Genomic DNA, 25,712 nt, shown 5'->3' with positions numbered 1-25,712 from the left:
ATCACCAATAAATTCTCTATTGCCTACACTGGTCCTCATTCGACCTGACCACTTAGCAGGATTTTACACACTTGATTATCCCCTCTTCTTGAAATAATTGCTTCTTTGGCAAACCCACTCCAATGTTCCTGCCTGTAGAATCCCACGGACAGAGGAGCCTGGCGGGCTACAGTCCAACAGTCCATGGGGTTACAAGAGTCAGACAGGATTTTGCGACTAAACCACCACCATCCCTGGTTTTAACAGCTGCCCATCCTCTTACACTTGCCCATTTTTCTGTCCTAAACTCCCCATCTGTCTGATCTCTACAAGCAGGATTCCTCCCAGTCTGGAGTCAGCCTTTTCCCTCACGCTGACCCTGTCGGCTCACCCATGCCCACAGGTGTTCATTGCCAGTGGTGCGCTCTGATATTTCATTCCCAAGACAGGCCTGGCTGGTGAGCTCTACAGAGCACAGACGTGCCCCCCTACCCATCCCAGGATTCAGTGTCTCCCCGACCAGTGGCTTGGACCAGAAATCTGATCAATTTCCCAGCATCCTCTTCTTCCTCCAAATCCCACGTGAGCTCTGTCCCCAAGTCCTGGTGGTCCTGCTTCTCACGGGGTCTCCTCCACATGGGCTGCCCTGGACCACAGGCTCCCGTTTCAATGCAGACCACTAACAGCACCCTGACTGCATGCCCTCTGCGCGCTCCGCAGCCGCCTAACGCCGTCTACGCTGTCTTCACCACTCCGCCTACACAACCAGAGTAGTCTTTAAACTCACTAAACCATGCTCTTGTCTAAAACCCTCCATCTCCCCCGGAACAAAGACTCGGGTCCCGAGCACGGCCTTAGAGCCCCGCTCACTGTGACCGCTGACCATCCTTCTCACTTCCTCTTCACCCATCCCCACAGAGCTGGAAATGAGAAGAAGCCTGTGAGGGAGGGCAATCAATTCAGCACTGACTACATCAACAGGATTCAGGATAGGGCGGCGTTTTTAGTTTTTTTATTTTTCAGAATCGTTTGTGACTTTTTCTACCAATTCAGTGATGCTCTCCACAAATCAAGTATCAGGTTCAAGGGGCGGGGGGGGGGGGGGAAAGCCAGCCTTGAAGACGATGAAACCGGGGTCCATCGTCTGACACCCCTACCGGCCCATTCGTCTTCACAGCATTTTTTCAGTCCATGTGTGTGGGGAACGCTTCCAGCTCTAGCAGAGCAAGGAGCTGACCCTGGTTTTAATGGGAGGGGTTTACAATTCCAAAATAAACAGAGGGACTACTCTTCTTTCCCACTGGAATATCTGTGAGCCTCCCAAAGAGGGCACTTTATTAAGTTATAAAAATAGGTTTAATGTGAAACTATATAAGATTTCCAGATTGACAGTTCAACAAATGAAGAAGTAAAGTATTTAATAAAGAATGTATTCTCTTCAAGAATCATGGTGGGTGCAGGAGCAATAAAAGAGTACAAGAAACAAACAACCAGATCCTACCTCAGAGCACAGGGAACTTCATTTAATATCCTGTGATGAACCATGATGGAAAAGAATAGGAATTCATTTAATATCCTGTGATGAACCATGATGGAAAAGAATAGGAAAGAGAATGTACGTGTGTGTGTAACTGAGCCACTTGCTGTATAGCAGAAATTAACACAATATTGTTAATTTCACAAAATTCAATAAAATAATTTTTTAAAATGTAATGGAATCAGTTACGAAGGAGCAGACTGTGGCTGTAGCAAGGTCTACTTTAGAGGCATGTGGAATAACGAGGAAATCATAAGACAAGGAGCGTATCTTGGAAGTCCATGAATAAGTAAGAGAACTAACATCCTCAGGTTCAAAGAATCTTTTCACTGGCACACTTGGGAACACAGAGATTTCAGAAAAGCAGACTGGGAAAAAACTTGTTTTTTAAATAAAGTAGGCAAAGCAAACAGGATTATTACTGAACCAAGATTCCTATGTTAATAATGCTCTCAAATGAAATGAGTAAGTTGTGAAACTGCCCTCTGCTGTTCAAAGAATCCTTTTAAGTGACATATGCTGTCCTCACGTAGGTGTTAGAGCAGCCAGGCTACACAGACTGATGACTCGTAGACAGTATAAGTCAAGCTGCCAAACAACTCTGAGCTCCTATAGGAATCTCTGCTAAAGGATCTCTTTACTGAGTGAGCATGGAAATGAAAAACCCTAAGTCCCATATTCTTTCACTCAGCCTTTACTCAAAACTCTAACCACAGCCAGAAACTCCAGGCCTTAATTGATAGTTGAAGAAGGAATTATGAAAACAATTAGGGCTTCCCAGGTGGCTCATTGGTAAAGAATCAGCCTGCAATGCAGGAGACGCAGGAGACACAGGTTTGCAGGTTCGATCCTTGAGTCAGGAAGATCCCCTGGAGGAGGAAATGGCAACCCACTCTTCTTGCCAGGAGAGACTCATGGACAGAGGAGCCTGGAGGGCTACAGGTCATGGGGTCACAAAGAGTCGGACAAAACTGAGCAGCTGAGCACAAGCTCGATGAAAAGAATTCAGGGAAAATTAATACAGGGAACTTAATGAACTAAAGCACACATTATCTATTACAGCTTATTAAAAAGGGAGGAGAAAATGTTGTAAAATTTACTTCCCCGTCAAGTTCATGGTGACTTACATTTAATCTGTCACTTGCTATTATAAGCCTGAATTTCTAAAGAAACTCAGTTTGTTTATTATGGGAAGAACAGTTTTCCTAGAGCTATTTCAAAATAGGCTTAGATAGTTTAAAAGTTCCAAGGGCTGTATTTCCGATTGCTTGTTACGAGAAGCTACGTTCATTAAAAATTTGTCTCTGAAAGCTATACTTGTTCACTTAATACAAGCCATTCTGTCATAGAAGGTTGATTTTATCCACTGATCTGATGATAATTAACTCACCATCTGTGATTTCACAGTATTTTGGAACTCCATCCAAATGTAATAACTTGACCTAATTGTCAGCGAGAGATCAGAGATGACGCTTTGTGATGACTTTCTCTGAAATCAACCTATTGCAGAAGGAAGATATGAACCCAGGCAGTTTGACAATAAATTCCTGCTTTTAACCCTAACATTATAATGCTTCTTCATGAAAGAAATGAAATATTAGAAGGAATATTAACAGTAGAGTACTAGTAGCAAGATGATTAGCAGAGGAAGACCAGAAGTTAAATAGAATATTCACAGGAATATCCCATGGACTAGTTAACGGAACACTTTGACCCAAATTCAAATTTAGTGGATTGAGGAGTAAATGGGAAGGGCAAAACAGGAAACGGTAGGTAGATTATAATTTTGGATTATTAAGATCCTTCCTTTCAACTATATAATGTAAATTAAAATAATTTCATTTATAAGATTTATTAATATAGTAACATCAGGATCAGCAAGGATCCTGTTTAACCATCTGCATTTTTTTAAACACTCTATTTCAGTGCAGTTAAACCATTAAAATGATCAGCATTTTGAGGGGGGAATGTCTCCCCCCGAAATTGATGGCTCAGATGGTAGAGTCTGCATGCAATGCAGGAGAGCCAAGTTCAATCCCTGGGTCAGGAAGATCCCCTGGAGAAGGAAATGGCAACCCATTCAGTACACCTGCCTGAGAAACCCCAGGGAGAGAGGAGCTGGTGGGCTATAGTCCATGGGGTTACAAAGAATCAGACACGACTGAGCAAATTTCACTTTCACTTTCAAAATGTTGCCATGAGCACAGCACATTTTAAGAGTCAGTTAGATATTAACAGGATCACTCTTCACGTATCTGAAAGTTTCCTACTTCTAAGACAGATGCTTTCACTTTAATCCAGCATTTTGTGACATATATTTATACCGTTGTATTGAGCAGAAATTCAAGCACTACCAAAATGTTAGTGAATTAATAAATTTTAAAGTGCATTTCCAAAGCAATAACATGTAGAGTCGAAAATTTTCATTAGATGTGGCATCTGTAACAAAGCTTCCAGTGTCCAAATCCCCCCAAATTGCAACATACGCTTCTGAGAAAAAGAATAAAGTATCTGTTCAGTTACTGGTAATCTTAAAAGGGCAGGAACAGCTGCCAAAATCATTAGAGGTTGGTAATCCATGTGTGTCTTTTTTGAGGGAGACAATCTGTAATTAATTCCGCATTCGCCAGCTGGTGTCACTCCCGTCCCTCTCCTCCCCCGCTAAAAAAATCAGTCGTGGGAAGATGAAGAGTAGTGTCTGCTGCCAGACTTAGAAAAAGAAGAAAAGAAACTGGCGCCACATGCCCAATACACTCAGAAAATGAGTAAAATGAGTAAGGAATTCTACATCATTCGTTACCTGCAATACGCTCATTGAAGGAATTATCAATGTATGGATTTTAGCTTCAAGCACGGTTGTCCTTGCTCACTCGCTTAGTTGTGTCCAACTCCTTGTGACCCCGTGGACTGCAGCCTACCATGCTCCTCTGTCCTCCACTATCTCCCAGAGTTTGCTCAAATTCAGGCCCATTGAGTCAGTGATGCTATCTAACCATCTTATCTTCTATCGCCCCTTCTCCTCCTGCCTTCAATCTTTCCCAGCATCAGGGTCTTTTCCAGTGAGTCAGCTCTTCGCATAAGGTGGCCAAAGTATTGGAGTTTCAGCTTTAGCATCAGTCCTTCCAATGAATATTCAGGACTGATTTCCTATAGGATCGACTGGTTGGATCTCCTTGCAGTCCAAGGGACTCTCAAGAGTCTTCTCCAACACCACAGTTTGAAAGCCTCAATTCTTCAACGCTCAGCCTTCTTTATGATCCAACTCTCACATCTGTACATGACTATTGAAAAAACCATAGCCTGGACTGCAAAGTGAGCCTTGTCAAAGCTGCTTTAATAAGATAACAAGTCTACAAGATATGGGAAAGCAACCATGAGGTGAGGCACTGATAGGTGTTCTTCACAAAGTATTAAATATTTGGCCACTTAGTGAAATGAAAACTAGAATTACGGAATCGGCACTAATATCTAGATCAGTGGTTTTCAACTGAGGGTGATTCTAAACCCTAGACATCTGGCCTTGCCTGGAGGCTTTTCTAAGACTTTAAAACCTGGTGCAGGAGGTGGCTTCCAGCATCTTGGGTGGAGGCAGGGAGGCTACTGAACACCCAACAGCACGCAGGGCAGCACCACAGACACGGAATAACTTGGTCCACAATGTCAGTCCTGCCCAGGCTGAGAAACCCCGATGAGGATTCCAGGTGCTAATGAGTTTCCCACTCTATAGGTCTCTCCAGCAACGCTTGCGCGGAATCAGAAAACATGCCTTGGATCAGGATGTGCCTGCAAATCCCACAGTTGGTCAGCTGGTGGCAAGGCTGGGACTGGAGGCTATGAGAACCCCCTTCTCATCCCATCTCATCTGCTGAGATGGAAAGTATCAACTACAAAAAGCTACTGCAAGACTGCGACACCACACCATTCAAACTCAGGCTCAAACGGAATCGCTAAACACGACAACTTCCCCAAATGCTCCAAGGATCACACACAGAGCACAGCCGCCACATGGTTTAGTAACTGGTCTTAGTTCATCATTTTTATTATTTCAATTATAAATGAAAAAAAAATGCCAAACACTTGATACTTCGAAGTTGTCAGATCCAAATAATTTAGCTATCGATCAGACTGTTTCCTAACATATATGTTCAGTCATGCTATTTTTGAGGCAATAACACTCACTGTGAAATGTAGTGATAAGTGAATGAAGAAAGGGAGCTTGGTTTGCACCATCCAAACTCATTCCCTCTCTGTCTCCTGGTGACCTAAGGTGGTTCCCACTGGGGTTCTTGGCAGGACCCAAGCATACCATCTATGCCTGCTGTGGGTGCACCTGTGGTCCCCAAATAGACCTCTTTTTTCTGTGATTTCACTTCTGCACTTGGACTAGTCATATTATAGCTGTTTGATTTTTTTTTTTAGTTTTAAAAGTATAAACCATATGGCAATCATTTTATCTTAAAATCAGAAATAATCAAATATAGGCAAGCTGATTTTAAAAGTCACCTTCATATTTTAAAAAATAAATTGTATGTAAACTAGCCACCCTTTAACAAAACTTTACATCTAAATTCCTCCTATCATTTATCCTATGATTCTGCTACCATCTCCATCTTTAGTTCATCGTTTCACTTATATATGTCACTTGTCCCGTCATCACAGCATAGCCCTTGGCTCAAGTGTGATTATCTGACAACCACAGTCATTTTCTGTCAGGCGGCAGCATGGGAACCAGGTCCTGAGGGATGGGGTTAACAGGAGCAAGGATGAAGGTCTTCTGGGAAGAAGACAATGAACATTAGTGTAAAAAGAAGCAGAAGAGGAAAAGCATAGCCATGTGCTTGCAATGGTCCTGAACAGGAGTCGGCTGGTAACAGGCAAAGGTCCCAGAACTGGGGACAGAAATAAGACAGGGCCGCTTAGCTAGGATGTGGTTGAAGGACTCATGCATTTTGAGGGGAGGAGGGTAAACGCCAGGACTTCTAAAGTTCACTCCCAAGCTGAGACTCTTCTGCCCTACTGAATACTGACATGAGAAATGTAGGTCAAGGCCAGGCTGTGAAAAGATTTGACTGCTTGTTGGGGTAGAGAGCTTGCAGAAGACTGACAGCTAAGGAGAGGATATGGAAGGTTTAGGACATGCAGAGTAATGACCCGAGGTACCACGCTGATGAGTCAGGTAGTGAGATGCAGGATGGATGATGATGCTGCGTGACAAATTCAGTGCATCACAGGAGGCTACCAGCCACGTCACCGACATTCTGGAACTAAGGTTGGAGGCGGGGGAGGCAGTGGACGGGGGCAGAGGAAACGGAAGGAAGGGAAAAGGCACAAGTAATTTATGAGATTGCTGGTCTAAAAGAGTGTCACGGAGGAGCACGAAGACCCAGATCCCACTGGCCCATGAATGGAATTTGGAATTCAGGAGCTGCTGCAAATTCAGTTAGAAAACTGAGTTTCCTTTTAGACAAGTTACATGTGAGGTTCATGTTCACCAGAAGAATCCCAACACATTCTTCAACTCTCAAATTCTGCCTCCTCTGTAAAGACTTCCTCGACATCCTCAACCACACGACACCTGCGACATCATTGCCACCACCACACAGAGACTCGCAACACCCTATATCTTCCTCCACCTCGGTTTCTGCACGCAGTCTCAGCCTCTGTCTAGGTGATTCCCAGGTAGAAAGGATGGGGGCCTTTTCCTAAACACACTATTATGGGCTGAATTCAAGCGCTGAACACTCCTGAGATACCAATTTTAAATCCATGGGGAAAAGACGTAACAGACATTAAATATAATTTATCTGTCTATTCATTTGCTCATTCAGTAAACAAATAGAGGTTTGCTCTCCTGCTCTGTATTTGGATCACATAATTCAGAGGACTTTCCCGGTGGCTCAGATGGTAAAGAAGCTGCCTGCAGTGCAGTAGACAAAGGTTCTATCCCTGGGTCAGGAAGACCCCCTGGAGAAGGGAAGGGCAACCCACTCTAGTATTCTCACCTGGAGAATCCCATGGACAGAGGGGCCTGGCGGGTTATAATCCATGGGGTTGCAAAGAGTTGGACACAACCAAGTGACCAACGCTAACACAGTTCTTGCCTTAACACTAATTCAAAGAAGTCGCTGCTTTCTGCACAGGAGAGAATTCGATCATCTCCAAAATTCTGGCCCAGTTCCGGCTCCATCAGAGCGCACGTATTAAAAGAGACTGTCCTTTCTAGTACAACGTCAGTAACTGTCCACCACAGTCTCTGTATGTGTTTCTTTCCTTCTTCCCTGCGTGACTTTGATTTTGCTTTTACACTTAAAAAATAAAAACTACCTATTTAGCATCCTTTGTAAACAATGCTGGATACATTCTACTGAGGAGAAAGGTTGGAACAAGTACAAAGAAACAGTCACAGAATCTACATCACAGTTACGTTGTTTGAGACTAATAATCACGAAGTTGTGCTTAAGGTATACCTAGAACAAAGTAGAAAAATTCACAACATTAGGAACATTTATGAACATTTCTAAAATGTGTGATGCCCACATTTCTTTACTTTTTTCCACATTCTAATTCAGTCAACTATCAAGCCAATGTGCTTATAAAACAGACCATTAAGTATAATTATATTTACGAGTAAAACTACTTAAGATCCCAACTACCAGGATTGGAGGCAGATGATCAGAGCTCAAGAGGACAGTCATCAGTTTGCAGAGCGCCATTTACCAGGCTGCTGCACTATGGTGGAGGAGGTAAGCAGCGTGCAGACACCGACCACATTTATATTACAGCCAGTGATATGTGAGATGGAAGAAGCTGGAAAACAAGACTGCTGCAACAGGTCTCTGTGCTCGAAATAAACCTTGCAGACAGTTAAGACCAGCTGGAATCCACCGGGAACACTTTCATTGTTTGCATTACTTGCTACCTCGCACTGAGATTACGAAACAGAGTCGGTAAAGGACCGTATCGTATCACGTAAACTTGACTTTTATTATCCACATAACTTAATTGTTTCTACCTTCGGGCATCTCAGGAGACCCACAACACTGCCATGAGGTCTCGCCAACCCACTCCAGTCTCACTGATCTGCCATGTTTCTGGACCACTCTTGGACTGCAAGGAGACCCACAACACTGCCATGAGGTCTCGCCAACCCACTCCAGTCTCACTGATCTGCCATGTTTCTGGACCACTCTTGGACTGCAAGGAGACCCAACCAGTCCATCCTAAGGGAAATCAGTCCTGAATATTCACTGGGAGGACTGACGCTCAAGCTGAAACCACTACTTTGGCCACCTGATGGGAAGAACTGACTCTTTGGGAAAAGACCCTGATGCTGGGAAAGATTGAAGGTGGGAGGAAAAGGGGACGACAGAAGAGCAGATGGCTGGATGGCATCACCAACTCGATGGACATGAGTTTGAGTAAACTCAGGGAGTTGGTGAAGGACAGGGAAGCCTGGTATGCTGCGGTCCATGGGGTCGAAAAGAGTTGGACACGACTGAGAGACTGAGCTGAACTGAACTGAACTGGACTCCCTGCCCACCTCAGTCCTGTAGGGACACATCCTCATCAGCTGCCTTGCTGTTTGCTCATTTCCCCCCTCTCCATCTAGAGTGTGACTCCAGAAGGTCAGAGAACATGCCTTGTGCTGCTTGGATCTCATAGCTGGCACCACAGGGCGACAGCCCCTTTGGATAAAAGGAGAAAGAGAAGGAAAGACAGGAAGTGGAGGCAAGGAGGAGAGGGAAGGGAGAGGGGCGGGAGAGGGGGAGGGCGGGAGGGAACACACATGACAGGGACCTGCCATTGCACAGAGGAACCCAAGTCTATCGGCCCAAATCCTGATCAAGGCCGATCCTCTACCAACCGGAAGAGGCCAGCGAGTCAGAGCCTCTGCTGCCAATGATGAGAGAAGGCTGGAGAGGACGCTGACAGCCGCTGAAAGGGCTTTACTTCCCAAAAGACACCCTTTCATTCAGGTGCAAGTTCATTTGTCTTCTTTTTTTCACTGAAGTATAGTTGATTTTTCCCCGTACTCATGTGTGGATGTGAGAGTTGGACTGTGAAGAAAGCTGAGCGCCAAAGAATTGATGCTTTTGAACTGTGGTGTTGGAGAAGATTCTTGAGAGTCCCTTGGGCTGCAAGGAGGTCCAACCAGTCCATCCTAAAGGAGATCAGTCCTGAATATTCATTGGAAGGACTGAAGCTGAAGCTGAAACTCCAATACTTTGGCCACCACATGCGAAGAGCTGACTCCTTGGAAAAGACCCTGATGCTGGGAAAGATTGAAGGTGGGAGGAGAAGGGGATGATAGAGGATGATGGTTAATTGGCATCACCGACTCAATGGACATGAGTTTGAGCAAGCCCCGGGAGCTGGTGATGGACAGGGAGGCTTGGCGTGCTGCCGTCCATGGGGTCGCCAAGAGTTGGACATGACTGAGCGACTGAACTGAACTGAACTGATGGGTGATTTACAATGACTCAGGGGTACACTGAAGTGATTCGGTTCCATACATGCACGCATAAAACTTTCCCAGATCCTTTTCCGTCATAGGTTATCACAAGATACTGAACACAGATCCCTGTGCTACGCAGGAAGTCCCTTTTGCCTATTTTATATTAATAGATGGTGCTGTGAATCTGTTAATTCCAAATTCCTAGTTTATCCCCTCCCCACGTTCCCCTTTGGCAAACATAGACTTATTTTCTAGGTTTGTAAGTCTATTTTATTTCTGCAAATAAATTCATTTGTACCATTTTTTTCAGAGTCCGTATATCATATGATATTTGTCTTTGTCTGACTCGTTTCACTCAGTGTGAGAACCTCTAGGACCATCCATGTTGCTGTAAACGGCACTGCTTCATTGTCCATAGCTGAGTAGCATTCCACTGTATATTTGGACCACTTCTTCTTTATCTAGTCATCTGGCAGTGGACACTTCACGTAAGTTGCTTCCATGTCTTGGCTATTGGAAACTTGTCTTCTTTGCTTATGAGTTCAAGGCACCCATACCACAGAGTGTGTTAAAAGTTTATTGACTTAAGCACATATGAAACTAAGGAAAGTGTCAATCTATAATTTAATAGAATTGCAAAAATACACCAGACTGTCACTAGATTTTTACAAGCCTGGTTTTCTCCTTGACAAATACTGATTTTGTTCAGTGTACCATATTTTATTAATTCAAGGTTTCAAGATCATTAATTCTCCCACATGAGTCTTTACTGGCAAGATTTTATTAATAAAAAGATAAATCTCAAATTCACAATGTAGATAAAAATAATTTGATAATTATATTTATTTATAACTATATTTATAAATAAGCTCAGACAGTAAAGAATCTGTCTGCAATGAAGGAGACCTGGGTTGGATCCCTGGGTCAGGAAGATCCCCTGGAGAAGGAAATGGCAGCCCACTTAGTATTGTTGCGTGGGAAATTCCATGGATAGAGGAGCCTGAAAGACTAAAGTGCACGGGGTCACAAAGAGTCAGATAGGACTGAGCGTGCACACAGGCACACACACACACTTCATTCACAAACACGAATTATATTTTTCAAGTAAAATGATCTAGGGTTTCTCTATGATTATAATTGCATATTTTTACTTATAGAGATATGTGATAGCAATAGATATGTGTGTACACAGAGTGCACATTACAGTCTTGAAAATGACTTTCACGAGCATCATTTCATTTGGCCCTCACTAGAACTGAAGCAGACCAGACGGAATTTACGATGCACACTTTATGACACATTATAGCACACAGTCACACACGACGCGAGTGACTCGCCATGGATCACAAAGGAGAGAGAGAAGGAAGAAAGCAGACAGCGAAGGAAAGAGAAAAGGAAGGCTGGTGAACACAAGTATGTTAAAGGCTTTATTCTCACTTTTCTTATCTCCCCAGTGACAATATTCTCAAAATTCTAGTAAGCTGCTGCCCTGTAAACTGATGGTTCCAGAGTCATAAAAGCTAAGCTTCCTTTAGATGCGATTCGGTAAATCAAATTTTTTATTAAAATAGATGGGTATCAAAATGTACAAGCGCTCAATTGTTCACAACTTGCATTTTTGTTTATGTAATGCTCACAATGCCAAGTCCTTCTTTTAAAGGAATGAGGAGACAGGAGAGCCACTTCCCAGCACATTTTCTCTGAATCTCACAAACAGCCTTCCCATCGTTATTTTCTTAATTTTTACATAATGTCCACCTGTGATATAGCTTTTATAAATGATCAGAAAAGATTTGGACTTTGGTAAAAGGTGGAACTTTTTGTTCCTGATGTACACGTGTGTGTGAGAAAGAGAGAGAGAGACATATTACATATTTCTTATTTTAGCCGAATAAGTTTCACTTTTACTATTTCTTCAGTTCAGTTCAGTTGCTCAGTCATGTCCGACTCATTTCGACCCCATGGACTGCAGCACACCAGGCCTCCCTGTCCATCACCAACTCCTGGAGTCTACCCAAACCCATGTCCATCGAGTCAGTGGTGCCATCCAACCATCTCATCCTCTGTCGTCCCCTTCTCCTCCTGCCCTCAATCTTTCCCAGCATCAGGGTCTTTTCAAATGAGTCAGCTCTTCCCATCAGGTGGCCAAACTACTGGAGTTTCAGCTTCAATATCAGTCCTTCCAATGAACACCCAGGACTGATCTCCTTTAGGATGGACTGGTTGGATCTCCTTGCAGTCCAAGGGACTCTCAAGAGTCTTCTCCAACACCACAGTTCAAAAGCATCAATTCTTCTGCACTCAGCTTTCTTTATAGTCCAACTCTCACATCCATACATGACCCCTGGAAAAACCACAGCCTTGACTAGACGCACCTTTGTTAGCAAAGTAATATCTCTGCTTTTTAATATGCTTTCTAGTCTGGTCATAACTTTCCTTCCAAGGAGTAAGCATCTTTTAATTTCATGGCTGCAATCACCATCTGCAGAAATCTTGGAGCCCAGAAAAATAAAGTCAGCCACTGTTTCCACTGTTTCCCCATCTATTTCCCATGAAGTGATGGGACCAGATGCCATGATCTTCGTTTTCTGAATGTTGAGCTTTAAGCCTACTTTTTCACTCTCCTCTTTCACTTTCATCAAGAGGCTCTTTAGTTCTTAACTTTCAGCCATAAGGTGGTGTCATCTGCATATCTGAGGTTATTGATATTTCTCCTGGCAATCTTGATTCCAGCTTGTGTGTCTTCCAGCCCAGCATTTCTCATGATGTACTCTGCATAGAAGTTAAATAAGCAGGGTGACAATATACAGCCTTGACGTATTCCTTTTCCTATTTGAAACCAGTCTGTTGTTCCATGTCCAGTTCTAACAGTTGCTTCCTGACTTGCATACAGGTTTCTCAAGAGGCAGGTCAGATGGTGTGGTATGTCCATCTCTTTCAGAATTTTTCAGTTTATAGTGATCCACACAGTCAAAGGCTTTGGCATAGTCAATAAAGCAGAACTAGATGTTTTTCTGGAGCTCTCTTGCTTTTTTGATGATCCAGTGGATGTTGGCAATTTGATCTCCGGTTCCTCTGCCTTTTCTAAAACCAGCTTGAACATCTGGAAGTTCACAGTTCACATACTGTTGAATCCTGGCTTGGAGAATTTTGAGCATTACTTTACTAGCATGTAAGATGAGTGCAATTGTGCAGTAGTTTGAGTATTCTTTGGCATTGCCTTTCTTTGGGATTGGAATGAAAACTGACCTTTTCCAGTCCTGTGGCCACTGCCGAGTTTTCCAAATTTGCTGGCATATTGAGTGCAGCACTTTCACAGCATCATCTTTCAGGATTTGAAATAGCTCCACTGGAATTCCATCACCTCCACTAGCTTTGTTCATAGTGATGCTTCCTAAGGCCCACTTGACTTCACATTCCAAGATGTCTGGCTCTAGATTAGTGATCACACCATCATGATTATCTGGGTTGTGAAGATCTTTTTTGTACAGTTCTTTTGTGTATCCTTGCCACCTCTTCTTAATATCTTCTGCTTCTGTTAGGTCCATACCATTTCTGTCCTTTATTGAGCCCATCTTTGCATGAAATGTCCCCTTGTTGTCTCTAATTTTCTTTAGGAGATCTCTAGTCCTTCCCATTCTATTGTTTTCCTCTATTGAGGAAAGCTATCTTATCTCTCCTTGCTATTCTTTGGAACTCTGAATTCAAATGGGTATATCTTTCCTTTTCTCCTTTGTTTTTCACTTCCCTTCTTTTCACAGCTATTTGTAAGGCCTCCTCAGAGAGCCATTTTGCTTTTTTGCATTTCTTTTTCATGGGCATGGTCATGATTCCTGTCAATGTCACGAACCTCCATCCATAGTTCATCAGGTACTCTGTCTATCAGATCTAGTCCCTTAAATCTATTTCTCACTTCCACTGTATAATTGTTAGGGATTTGATTTAGGTCATATCTGAATGGTCTAGTGGTTTTCTCCACTGTCTTCAATTTCAGTCTGAATGTGGCAATAAGGAGTTCATGATCCGAGCCACAGTCAGCTCCCAGTCTATCTTTGGCTGCAATGAATATAATCAATCTGATTTCGGTGTCAACCATCTGGTGATGTCCATGTGTAGAGTCTTCTCTTGTGTTGTTAGAAGAGGGTGTTTTCTATGACCAGTGCATTCTCTTACTATCTTTTACATTGTTCAAATTTTAGATGAGATCCCTTTAGGTATAAATTTGTTTACATACACAGTATGTTTACCCAAGCAAGAAAAACACTAAGCGCCGTGGACTCCAGGACTTCGAAAGAAGAAATGGAGGAAGGGAAGAGAGAGAAAGGGGGAGGAAGGAAGACAAGCTTTCTACCCTACAGGAAAAGGCACCATCCTCTTTTGTTTTTCATAAAGCAGGTTGCATTGCAGGGACAGAACTGGCTTCCTCAGAGCATCATTGGTATGTTACAAATTGTTGTTGGCCACTGACCCTGAGCCATCTGCTGAAGAAGAGCAAGGTATTCTGTGCTCACCTGTGTGAAACCTGGACTTCTTGCCTTTGGTAAGATGATCCTGACCCAGATTAAAGAAACTTATTATGCTACTGATATCTTGAGAATTTAAAAAGATTTAAGCAATAGCATGTCCCTTTATTTCTGTTTTTTGACACTTTTAAAGCAGCATCTATTCCAAAACGCTTAGGGACAGTATTTCTTAAGTACATCAGTTTCAGGTCACATCATTAAATGCATGTCTATTCTTTGACCTGAGAATTGAATTCTGTTAAACTGTCTTAGAAAAGTAAAACAATCATTGGGTTTCTAACACAACGTGGATTCTGACATCCTTCTTTCTCAGTAGGAATCCCCTCCCCTGTAATTCCTGGACTTCTGTCAGTCAAGGTTATTCTGAACTAAGTAAGCTAGAGGTCTAAAGAAGACCCCATAAAGGGTATTCATTATGGAATGTGATTTTGCACAACTTTCTTTTTCAATGTGTCTGTCTTAAGGGTTACCTTTTCCTTTGTTTTGACTTTATCCTTTTTTTCCAAGTAATAATTATTCACATGGAAAACAGGTGCAATTCTCTGAGTCACAATACAAATCGTAAATGGAAACTATAATTTAGGACTAAGAAATATCTCCCTGTTCAAGATGTACAGAAATGTTTTCAGCAGGATATTTAAGGTCGCCTAGGGTTTCTCTGATGGGAGTGAATTTTTCCTGCCTCTCCTAAAAGGGAGATACAGAACCACATAAGACAATTCCTAATTTAAAAAATCTCCTTTTTATCCCATTGATTTGGGTTCTTTGGATAACCTTGACTAATATATCCCTACTTTCAATAATGTCTGGAACAATCAGAAAGAAGACCAACAAGGAAAGAGAGGACTTGACCATTAAAGACCAATATGGCCTAACAGACCTGTACAGAACACTCCACCCAACAACAGCAGCAAACACATCTTTTTCCAGTGTGCACCATTCTCCAGAAAAGATCACATAACATGTTTAACCACAAAACAAGTCTTACAAACATAAAAGGATGGAAACCATAGCAATGAAACCAAAAATCAATATTAGAGAAATAACTGAAATATTAACAAATATGTGGAAATTGAGCAACACAGGCTTGAAAAACCAATGAGTCAAAGAAAACATCATAAGGGAAATTAAATAACATCTTGAGTCAAATAAAAGCAAAAGCACAACATACCAAAAACACGGGACACAGTAAGTCAGTACCAAGAGGAAAGTTTACAGCAGTAAACACATTCAAAGGAAGAAAGATCTCCAAAGGAAGAAAGATCTCCAAGCAAAACAAAACTTTACACATCAAGGAAATAGGGAAAAAGCAAAACTGAGCCCAAACTTACCAGAAGGAAGGAAATAATAAAGACTAGAGCAGAAATAAAATAGAGAATGGAAAAATACAGGATCAATGAAGTCAAGAGGTGTTTATTGAAATGATCAATAAAATGACAAAGAGAAAACTCAAATACATAAATTAGAAATGAAAGAGGAGATATTGCAATTAATGCCACAGACATAAAAAAGATAAGACCACTATGCGCAATCTATGTCAGTACCGGATAACTCAATAGAAATGAACACATTTCTATAACAGACAGCACACCAGGACTGAATCAGAAAGAAATCAAACTTTGGAGCAGACCTCTACCTAGTGAGGAGATTGAATGAGTAATCAGAAACATCCAAACAGAATTCCAAGCCCAGATGGCTTCACTGGAGAATTCTACCAAACATGTACAGACGAACTAATGCCAATCCTTCTCACATTCTTCCCAAAAGTTGAAGTCAAAGGAATATTTCATGAGGACAGTATTACCCTTACACCAAACCAAAAATACTGCAAAGAAAGAGAACTACAGATGAATATCCATGACAAGTATTGATGCAAAAGTCCTCAACAAAATACCACCAAACTGAACTCAACAGCACATTAAAAGAATAATAAATCATGACAAAGTGGGAATTAGTCCTGGGATAAAAGATGTTTCAGTACATTAAAATGCATTAATATCCCTGACGCTGGGAAAGATTGAAGGCAGGAAAAGAAGGGGATGACAGAGGATGAGATGGTTGGATCGTATCACTGACTCGAGGGACATGAGTTTGAGCAAGCTCTTGGAGTTGGTGATAGACAGGGAAGCCTGGCATGCTGCAGTCCATGGGGTTGCAAAGAATCAGACATGACTCAGAGACTGAACTGAACTACTTTAACAAAACAAAGGATAAAATTCACATGACCATCACAAATGACATAGATAAAGCATGTTGCAAAAGTCAACATCCATGTATAGTAAAAATGGTCAACACACTAGGAATAGAAGAAAATTACCTGAACATAAAAAGCCATGTATGAAAAGCCATCATACTCAATGGTGAACAAAAACTGAAAGTGATTCCTCTAAGATGACTAAAGTTGAATGCCAAAAAATTGATGCTTTCAAATTGTGGTGCTGGAGAAAACTCAAGAGTCTCTTGGACCGCAAGGAGATCCAACCAGTCAATCCTAAAGGAAATCAACCCTGAATACTCATTGGAAGGACTCATGCTGAAGCTGAAGCTCCAATACTGTGGCCACCTGATGCAAAGAGCTGGCTCTTCGGAAAAGACCCGGAGGCTGGGAATGATTGGAAGCTAAAGGAGAAGAGGATGGCAGTGGATGAGACGGTTAGACAGCATCACCAGCTCAACAGACGTGAAACTGAGCAAAGTCTGGGAGACAGTGAAGGACAGGGGAGCCTGGCATGCTGCATTCCATGCAGTCACAAAGAGACCAATGTGGCTTAGCAGCTGAGCACAATAACAAAGATCGGGAAGAAGGTCAGAACGTCCACTCCCATCACTTCTCTTCAGCATAGTACTGAAGGTCCCAGCCAGAGCAATTAGGCTAGAAAAAGAAGTCAAAGACATTCAGATCAGAAGGGAAGAAGCCACACTGTCACCAATAAGTTCTTATTGATTAAGGAGAGTCAAGGCCATCAGGGCCCTTCCTCTCATTATTTAGATTTCGTAACAATAGCTTGTGAGATGGCAACACAAACTTTTAAAAATAACTCTCAGACTGTCAAAGAATAAAACATTCAGCAGAAGCCCTAATATATGAAAGTCTATGGCAGTCTAATATATTAAAGTCCGTATCAGGCTAACAGCACCTGCAGTTTACAAAGTTTCTCAACCAGTCCATCCTAAAGGAGATCAGTCCTGAACATTCATTGGAAGGACTGATACTGAAGCTGAAACTCCCATACTTTGGCCACCTGCTGTGAAGAACTGACTTATTGGAAAAGACCCTGATGCTGGGAAAGATTGAAGGCGGGAGGAGAACGGGACCACAGAGGATGAGACGGTTGGATGGCATCACCGACTCAATGGACATGAATTCGAGTAAACTCCAGGAGCTGGTGATGGACAGGGAAGCCTGGTGTGCTGCAGTCCATGGGGTCGAAAAGAGCTGGACACAACTGAGCGATTGAACTGAACTGAAGCATATACTGGAAATTTTATCTCATTTAATCCCACATTTAACCCTACAAGGCAGGCACTCTGCTCATCCCATTTCACAGATGAGTCTTAGAAAGGTTTCTCATGTATTCATGGTCCCAGAGAAATATGAAGCAGAACTTGAAATCCAACATTAGCTTCTTTACCTCAAATTTACCCTTTATGTAAACTACATTTTGGGTTTTGTGCCTCAAGGCCTGTCATTCCCAGTATTAGGAAAACCCTACTTACCAGCCTTATTTGAACTTTATCCTGTATCTATAGTTCCAGCAAACCCCTTCCAGGGAAATACTGTATCTCAGGTCCACTCTGAAACACTACTCTTTCTTTCTACAGGCTATAAAGTAGCAACCTAAAACCATATGAAATATTCTGCAATATTCCATCCAACTAAATTTCTTTCCTCTTTATGTCAAAGTTCTTTTGTCTTGCTTTTGCATTTAGTTTTAAATTACTGAAATAGATGTAAAGTGAATGACTCGCTGTTCTAAATTATAAAGATAAAAGGCATATTAATAGACTTTTTAAAAGAAGATTTGGGAGCTCGTGAAATGATTTCCATCCAGGGACTCCCAACTACATATTACCGAGCTGCTTATAACCAAGAATCTAAATTAGAAAGAAAATGAGCAAGTCTGAATAAGACTTTATCATTCTTAAAGGAATTAGTTAATATTTCAAATGTGTTCATTCAAGACACACAGTACCACATGCCAGAGGCTTTAACTTCCCAAGCTTATTTTTAAAACCCTAATTATAGTAATGAAAATGAAAAAAATGCACTCCATACATTATTTATAGAAAAAAAGGATATTCCAATGCCTATTTTTATGTATAATTCAATTCCTCTTATAAGAATTTGAATATCAAACTCACCTTATCCATACCCATAATGATATCTTTTAACCACAAGTGCCCACAGTGATTCTTAAGAGGACTTATCTGATTTAACTTACATCACTTAATAGTAGTGATGTCTATCATGGTAATTATTCATGGGTAAGTGAGAAGCATCAAAATCTGAAAAAATAAACACAGGACCTCAGCTATTTGAATGAGGTATGAATTATGCCTTGATTTTTTTTTCTTCCTAAAATTCAGTTAATCAACTTATTTTAATGTGTCTAGTTTTTCCCAGTATTAAAATTATTTACCAAAGTCAGTTTTCACATAAATTAAACTAGTTACACCTCCAGTCCCGTTGTTCCTTTGGGACTGCAAAATTTTCCTGCAAAGAGCAAGATGGTAAATATTTTAGGCTTCAAGGACCATGGGGTCTCAGTGGGTCACACATCTTTTGTTGTTTATTGTTTTTTGCCTATTTGTTTGTACTATCCTTTAAAATATAAACAGCATGTCTAGTTCGAAGGCTGTACGTAAATAGGACTCAAGTTACATCTGGCCCTCAGACTACAGTTCGCTGCCCCCAGCTGGGATGGTTTCCTATAAGCCACCTGTTAAAGAGGCATTTTTTTTTTCTCTTAAGAAAAAAGAGCTTGGATTTTTGCTGACTAATAAAACCACTACAATATTGTGAAGTAATTAGCCTCCAATTAAAATAAATAAATGGCTATTAAAAAATAAATAAAAATTTTAAAAAAGAAAAGGCTTTCAGCTTTTCAAAAAAAAAAAAAGAACTTGGATTTTTTCTGAGTGATAACTTCTATGAGACTTAATCTCCCATAAGCTAGTGGTACAACTTTGAACTAATTACTCAGTCTCTCTGGGTTTTCTTTTCTGATTTACCTGTAAATGAGCAGATGACGTTCACGGGAGGGAGGAAACAGACAGATCCATGGGTCTCGGGGTAGGATGTGTGGTGATAGGAGAGAGGAGAGCCCCAGTAGGAAGTGGGTGGGGGTTCCATGTGGTCAGAGCTTGGGAGCCGTGGAAGCTAGAATCTCCAAACAGCGTTTGCAGGCAGCTTGCCTTCTGCCACCTGCAGCGGTTACATCCACCCATGTAACATCTATTGAAATCTGGACACCTACACAGAGATGAATAAAGAATTCACCTCAGCACAGCTGTAAGTCTGATATTCAACTGGAGACACGGGTTCGATCCCTAGGTCAGGAAGATCCCCTGGAGGAGGAAATGGCAAGCCACTCCACTCCCATAGACAGAGAAGACTGGCAGGCTACAGTCCATGGGGTGGCAAAGATTCGGACACAGCTGACCTCATGTTGCTCATGAGGGCTCAACAGATGGAGTTGTTGGGAAAAGGAACAAAGTCTTTATTCAGCAAGTCAGCCGATGGAGAAGACGGTGACCCCCTGTCTGGAAGAACCATCTTGCCTGAGTTAGAATTCAGGTTTCTTCAGAATTGAAAGAGACATGTGTACCCCAATGTTCATCGCAGCACTGTTTATAATAGCCAGGACATGGAAGCAACCTAGATGTCCATCAGCAGATGAATGGATAAGAAAGCTGTGGTACGTATACACAATGGAGTATTACTCAGCCATTAAAAAGAATACATTTGAATCAGTTCTAATGAGGTGGATAAAACTGGAGCCAATTATACAGAGTGAAGTAAGCCAGAAAGAAAAACACCAATACAGTATACTAATGCATATATATGGAATTTAGAAAGATGGTAACGATAACCCTGTATGTGAGGCAGCAAAAGAGACACAGATGTATAGGACAGTCTTTTGGACTCTGCGGGAGAGGGCGAGGGTGGGATGATTTGGGAGAATGGCACTGAAACATGTTTAATATCATATAAGAAATGAATCGCCAGTCTAGGTTTGATGCAGGGTGCAGGATGCTTGGGGCTGGTGCACTGGGGTAACCCGGAGGGATGGTATGGGGAGGGAGGGAGGAGGAGGGTTCGGGATTGGGAACACGTGTACACCAGTGGTGGATTCATGTTGATGTGCGGCAAAACCAATACAATATTGTAAAGTAAAAATAATAATAATAAATACATAAATAAGAATTCAGGTTTCTTTTATATTAAAAGGGGTGAGGCTTACTGTCACACATTACCTGGCGCTGGCCAGCCTCCAAAAGGAGGCGGGGCAGGGCCTCTTTATTGCTTCTTTATTGCCTGCCTCCACAGGTGGGCCAGGTCTCCTGTGAGCTAAACAAAGGCATTTTTGCTTAAGGCTCATTACCTGGGTGTTTGCACAAACTCTGGGAGTTAGCGAAGGACAGGAAAGCCTGGCGTGCTGCAGGCCATGGGGTCACCAAGAGTCAGACACGACTGAGCAACTGAACAACATTACCTGGGAGGCAGAGATGGGCCATTGTGTAGAATTTCAGCTTAAAAGCAGCATCCCTTTAGTGATGAACTTGAATGCAAAGGTTCTTCTGATGACACCAGCATTACCTGCACCTGCAGTAAGGGGACATCAGAAAGCTGGACATCCCTGGGGAGAGTTTCTCAGGAAAGACATTCTGGATTTGACCCCAGCCCTGAGCAGAGACAGGAGCAGCACCTTCCCAGCTCGAAGGAGCAACAATCAGGTCTGTGGGTTAAGAGATGCTAAGTTCCACGTGGAGGGGCACATGCAGCTCGGGGTGGTCCAAGCAGAAGACGGGAGTCAAGAGAGTCGAGAGGAGGTTGGAGGGTGGGCAGGATGAAGTCAGGAAGGACAGCAGAGGTCATGCGGAGCAGCCCATGCTGGACGCTGTGGGCGAAGGGATTCCCTGAGGGCTTTTCAGCAGGAGGCCTCGGGGTCAAATCCACATTTATGATAAATCACCCTTGCGTCTGTTAGACTGGATGTGAGGGAACAGGCCAGAGGGGGAAGATTAATTAGAAACTGATCCCTTATCCTGGGCAGGGGGTGATGAAGCCCTGGCTAAAAGTCATAAAAGGTCAGAATAGAGGAGGTGAATCTCAGCAGTACTTATAAGGTAGAATTGTAAAGACACAGGGGCCGATACTATCATGTAAGAATTGAATCGCCAGCCTATGTCTGACGCAGGATACAGCATGCTTGGGGCTGGTGCATGGGGATGACCCACAGAGATGTTATGGGGAGGGAGGTGGGAGGGGGGTTCATGTTTGGGAACACATGTAAGAATTAAAGATTTTAAAATTAAAAAAAAAAAAAAAAAGACACAGGGGCTGATGGGAAGTACTGGGAGGGAAAGAGAGGGGCAGAGAAATGAGGAAACCTTGGACAATGCTTCCCCCTTCACTACGGTGGGAGAGAAAACCCAGGAATCACAGAGGCCAACCGAGATTAGGGACTCCAGGGCGGACACACGATGGTGCGGAAGGTCCAGGGAAGGATGGAACACCCTGGGAAAGGTGCCCTGTGGGCAGAGGGGAGCCAGAAGGAGGGTGGGCAGAAAGGAGGACCACCAGGAGAGGAGCGAGGGGCGGGGAGAGAGCACTGATGTAAAAACTGACCGCCTACAGACCCCCACTATCCCACCTGGCAGACACTCCTGTAGGCAGAAAGAGCAAAGCCTAATAACCTTGCCAAGACCGAGTTCTGGGATCTTGGCCAAAATGACCCCAAAGCTCTGGGCCTCCTGTTCTTCATTTGCAGAACTGGGGCGTGGGTAGTTACTTGCAGTTACCTTACCAGCTCCTTCGCACCCAGCCTTTTCTCATTCTATAAAACGCGCCGCCACTGGCCAGGATTCGCCCTGATGATAAGACCTCAGAGGCAGATCTACTTCTGCGGTCCTCAGCTAAGCACATGCTCAGATTCAAAGAAACATCACATTCAAATACCCCAGTTCCATAGCGATGCCTTTTCTCACCTATACAAATGTAATAAATGCAATGATCTGCAAGTCACGTATAAAGATAGGTATGTGCACACATACATGCGTATAATATAGGATCACATGGGCATTACACAAGTTATGGTTTTACTCAGCAGACTTACTTGCCTGATTTCTTAAGTAGAAGGAAATGTTTCTATTTTTATTCATTCTCCCTCAAGAGCATTCTGCTCTGCAGCAGGTTTATATTCAGTGGGCATTCTCTGTATCTGAAGGAGTACTGATTTACCCACAGATTACATTAATGACCCACCCCAGTAGCTCCTGGAGCTGTTATCGTCAAGCGTCCTCAGATCAGAAGCAGCAAATCTTTAACGTATTCATTGCTTGTGCAAAATAAACTAGCTATTTCAGATTAAAATATGCTAATGACTATACACAAAATAGATAACCTACAAGGACCTGCTGTATGGCACAGGAAACGACACTTCAATATTTTGCAGTAACCTATGAGAGTAAAAGACTCTGAAAAACAAAACATATATGTGTATTCAGTTGCAAGTTATACATTTTCAGTTTTAGGTGTATAGCACAGTGATTCTGTGACCATACATACTATAGTGCACAGCACACAACATACAGTTATATAGGTATACACATATATAGTGTTATATATATATATTAAACTGCATCGCTGTGGCTATACACCTGAAACTAACACAACATTGTAAAATTATAGTTTAAGAAACACTTCAACTATTTTACTGTGTACTAAAACCATTTCACTCCCCCAAATTTGACAGGACACCGATAAGCTCAACCAGACCATTATAAAACTGTACTGATTACATGTATTTTCCCTTTAATAAATAAACATCACACTTGGAATGACTTTTTATAGCGAGTACTATATCCCTGGGGCATATCAGTCTCTAAAGCAATGGCATATACTCTGGTTTCCCAAAGCCCATCAGCTATAACCTCATATGCACACACCGGTTCATCACACATGATTAGGGACCCTGGCAGTTAGGTACGTGTCACACATGCTTGTGTAATTTTAATAAACTAAACAGCGTCACACAGACACATAGATATGTTCAGGAGGACCCTTAACCCAAGGATGACAAATCACCTTCAAAGCCTTTAGACCTACCCGGAGCAAACTGTAACCCACCCTGCCAGCTAGGCAGTAACCCCATAAAGAGGCTGCTGGCCAGCCCAGGCGGGGGTGTGGCTCCCCTCCTTTCCTCCCAGTCCCACGGTTTTCGTTTCAGGATCTCTGGGACAACCTTGGAGCCTCTTGCTCTGAATCACTAGGAAATTCATGCAGAGTCTGTAGGGGGTTCATAAATAACGCTCCCCCCTAAAAAAAAAAAAAAAAGCTAACGTTCGAGACACTTTCACCTTCACCTGAGCAGAAATTCCAGCCACCCTTAGGAGATCCCCAAAGAAAGCCCCCTCTCAGAGGACGAGCGCTTCCGGAGCTTTTGCACTTAGCAGGATAAAGACCGCCCGGCGCGCCCCCCTTCCTGCCCACGGACTGCTCTGGCCGATTCACAGCAGCTAAGTTTTCTTGGCCCCGCTGAGCAGAAGACAACCCCTCCTCCTCCAATGGCTAAGGAATTCTTCCCAGTGGCAAACGCTTCACACACAATTGAAATGCCTTTGGCTCCTTCCCCCCCAAAACTGGAGCTCTGAGCCCCCCGGTGAGTAGCTACAGCTTTTCCGTAAACGACAGAAATGCTAACAGGACTTGATGACAATCACCTCCCTTACCTTTCGGGGCGGGGTGGGGGGGGGGAGGGATACAAGGGACCATTAAACCCAGCACTTTCACAGACCTCCTTGGTTTCCCCCAGCCAGGAAAGATGGGGCGGGGGCTGGCTGGGGTGGGTGGGGGCGAGCGCGAGGCCCGAATGAAGAGCCCGGGGTGAGGACTGCGCTCCCCGCCGACGTGGCCCACCCGGTAGTGGCCGGACCCCTGAGACAATGGAGCGACATTGTCCCGCGGGGGGTCACGGTCAAGGGTCAGTAGGTGGGTGGAAGAAGCGACGGCCTGGGGGGCCTCCTTCACCCCTATATCTTTGTTCTCTGAAGTCGTCGCCCTCTTGCATCCCCAAAGAAAAAGAGAAAGGGGCCGAACCCCACCCCCCGCCCCCCAGGAGTGGCCGCGGAGGGCCCCCGGCGCCGCTCCTCGCGTCTCCCGTGGCAACCAGAGGCTTCCAGCCGCCCTCAACCGGCAGCCTGTCGTCTCCTCCCGGGCTGGTCCAGAGTTCGGAGGGTTTCAGCTCTCAGCCCGCGTCCCCTTCCGGGAAAGAGATCGCCAGCCCCCCTCTCCACGCCCGCTCCCGTCTCCACCCCGGGACTCTGGCTGGGGAGGGGGGAACCCGGCGAGGCAGGTGCCAGCAGCCCACACCCTCCCGGGGTCGCCCCGCCGAACCTCGGGACCGGGAAGCTGCCCGGCCAAAGCACCCCGCGCTGGGGACCGCGCCCGGCGCCCGCCGCCGCCGCTACCTGCTGGAGAAGGGTGCCCCGCAGCCGGGACGCCGGGAGTCGGCTCCGAGGGCGCCCCGCGAGGGTGCGCGGCGCGCTGCTGCCCTGCGCTTCCCCGGGGCCGTGGCGCGCTCCGGGCGGGCGCGCCGGGCGCACCCGGGGCCGCCGAGCGCCGCTCTCGTCCCGGCCGGCGGTGCGGGCTGGGCGGCCGGGGCCCGGCTTCCGCGGCCGCGCTCGGGCTCCCGGGCGCCGCTCCGGCCGCCGGGGCTCCGCGGGGCCCGCCTCCGTCCCGGCCGGCCGCCGCCCCCTTCCCACGCGCTCGCGCGCCGGGACCGCGCCTCTCTGCTCTCGCTGCGCCTCGGGTCCCCCCCTCCGGCTTCTCCCGCCTCCCGCCTCGCGGGCCAATCTAAGAACGGGGCTCACTCTTCAAACTTCTGCGTCCGGGCTCGGCCAGAAGCGGGGCAGCGGGACGGGAACGCGGGGGTGGCGGCCCGGGCGCGGGGCCCCTGCGCGGTGGCCCGGGGCTGCGACCTGGAGCGGGCATCCC

The sequence above is a fragment of the Budorcas taxicolor genome, chromosome 12, assembly GCF_023091745.1.
Source record: "Budorcas taxicolor isolate Tak-1 chromosome 12, Takin1.1, whole genome shotgun sequence".
Classification (NCBI taxonomy): Eukaryota; Metazoa; Chordata; class Mammalia; order Artiodactyla; family Bovidae; genus Budorcas; species Budorcas taxicolor.
Note: the sequence above shows the minus strand (reverse complement) of the source record.